Consider the following 2,586-nt stretch of genomic DNA (forward strand, 5'->3'; position numbering starts at 1 on the left):
ACCTTTATAGTATTTGGATTTGGTGTGCTGATATTTTGTTGAGGTCTAGTGAACAACTTTTGATGCTCATAACATTTTCATTTGGTGATGTGATATGGATTTACCTAAAATAAATTTACCAGTTTGTAGTTTGAGTACTTTCTGCTCTTTCTAGTTACGTGATTACTGCTTCTTTTATTGTAAACTTCTTTTTTGTTGTTAGTTGCCATTGAGTTGATTTCAGTTTACTTCTAATATTAGAGAAAGCAGAGCTTTTCATGGATCTTGAGGGTTAGGATTGTGGCTGCTACACTGTCTTGTTGAAGGCAGTATCTTCTTTCTTTGAATGGTTGCTGAGGTTTTTGTATAAACGTTTTCTAAGGACCGTCTGTGGAGTTAGGATGGCTATGGGATCGGGACTTCTACTTGTGGTTATATTTTTAGATTTCACCCTCTTAAGTCATCTTTTGGTTGCCTGGAAGGGAGGCTTTGCAGTCACTAAATTTGAAGGTTCACTGAATCTGTATAGTGTTTCAGTTATGTTAACTAGGTGTCTTAGTTATCTAGTGCTGCTATTAATATCACAAATGGGTGGCTTTAAAAAAACCAGAAGTTTATTTACTCACAGTTTAAAAACCTGTTGCCATAGAGACCATTCCACCTCATAGTGACCCTGTAGGACAAAGTAAAACTGCCTCATGGGGTTACCAAAGCAGACTGCCACATTTTTCTGTGGCACAGTGACTGGTGGGTTCAAACTGCTGACTTTTCTGTTCACTGCAATGAACAGAAAGGCTCCTTTTCTTACAGTTGAGGAGGCTAGAGTCTGAGTACAGGGCTCTGGCTCTACAGGAAGGCTTTCTCTCTCATTTGGCTCTGGGGGAAGGTCCTTGTCTCTTTTCAGCTTGTTTCTAGGTTCCTTGGAGATCTCATGGGGTGTAGCATCTATCTTCCCTCAACTCTGCTTGCTTGCTTCTTTGCCTGCTCAGTTTGTTCTTTTATATCTCAACTGTCTCATTAACATATCAAAGAAAAATCATTCCCAAATAGGATTATAATCACTATGTTGTTGTTCTGTTATTTGCCGTAGAGTCAGCCCCGACTCATAGCGACCCCTTCTTGGGTTTCCGAGGCAGTATCACTACGAAAGTAGGATTGCCCAACCTTCCTTCCAAGGAGTGGCTGGTGGGTTTGAACCACCAGCCTTCTGGTTAGCAGTCAAGTGCTTTAGCCACTATGCTACCAGAGCTCCTATAATCATTATAGGGGTTAGGATTTACAATACATTTTTTGGGGGGACACAATTCAATCCATGACACTAGGTAATATATAAAGTAATATTAAAAATATAAAAATTCAGTTTGTGAAAATCCCAGGACTTTTCCTTGGAGTTAGCTCTCTAAGGTTGCTTTCGGTAAGATCAGTTTTTGTTTAGGTTGTTTAATATTTGGGAATGATGCTGAAAGAATGGAGCCATTTTTCTGATAAACATTTTTTTTTGCCATGGTAGATTTAAACATTTGTTAAAATACAAAAGCTACACTTTATTTCCAATTCACGGTTATGTTTGTAATTTTTGATTCTGTTAATGTATTCCTTTTGCAGCTTTGAGAACAAAATATAGTTCCTGTCATGGTAAAATGTCATCAGTTTTGTGTTTCAGAGTATTAGTGAACATACATATAACGTATTTATGAAGCTTTATTTAGAAATCAAAAATCCAAGGGGAAGTACTTGAAAGACTACTTATATGAAAATAATTATCTTCAGAGAAGTAAACCTTTTTTGTTTTTTCTTTGTTACATTTATGCTCGATGCCTTTTAGTCAACAAATGTTTTACTTCTATGGTTTGGGTAGTACACTGTGCCTGAAGATAGCAGATGGAAAAGCATATACAGAAAAGCATATCAAAATTTGGCATGCTAAACTTTCACTAGTATAAACTAAACCTTGTATGATAATAAAGTAATAAAAAAGTCTTCAGTGAATATTCTTTTTTTTTTTTTATTAGGATTTGGGTGAAGATTTACAGAGTAAATTCACTTTTCATACAGCAGTAGTGAATATTCTTTTAAAGTCATAGTCTCCAGGTCTAATTTTAGAGAAAGGTCATACTTTAAAGATTTTGTTAATAAGCTTTTATTCAAATTACCATAAATACTTACTTTTAAATTTAAAAGTAAATGCTTGTTAATTTTAGTGAAGCAGAATAGAAAATTTTCTTAGTTCTTTATGATTTTTCTTTAACTTTACCATGGATTAATAATCAATTTATTAACAGAAGTAATGTTTCAAAAAAAGGAGCCCTCGTGGCACAATAGTTAAGCACTCAGCTACTAACTAAAAGGTTGACAGTTCAAACTTACCCTGTAGGAGAAAGACCTGGTGATCTGCTCCAGTAAAGATTGTTGTTGCTATATGCCGCCGAGAGGAGAGACAACGCAGGGACGCCAGAGTAGCAGGCCGGAAGAGCAGGGAAGGGGATAAAGGCCTTGAGCCCCAGGCTTATAGGTGAGGAGAGACAACGCAGGGACGCCAGAGTAGCAGGCCGGAAGAGCAGGGAAGGGGATAAAGGCCTTGAGCCCCAGGCCCACAGGTGAGGAGAG

Source organism: Orycteropus afer, unplaced genomic scaffold (assembly GCF_000298275.1).
Source record: "Orycteropus afer afer isolate SDZICR_OR568_19922 unplaced genomic scaffold, OryAfe1.0 scaffold00214, whole genome shotgun sequence".
Lineage (NCBI taxonomy): Eukaryota > Metazoa > Chordata > Mammalia > Tubulidentata > Orycteropodidae > Orycteropus > Orycteropus afer.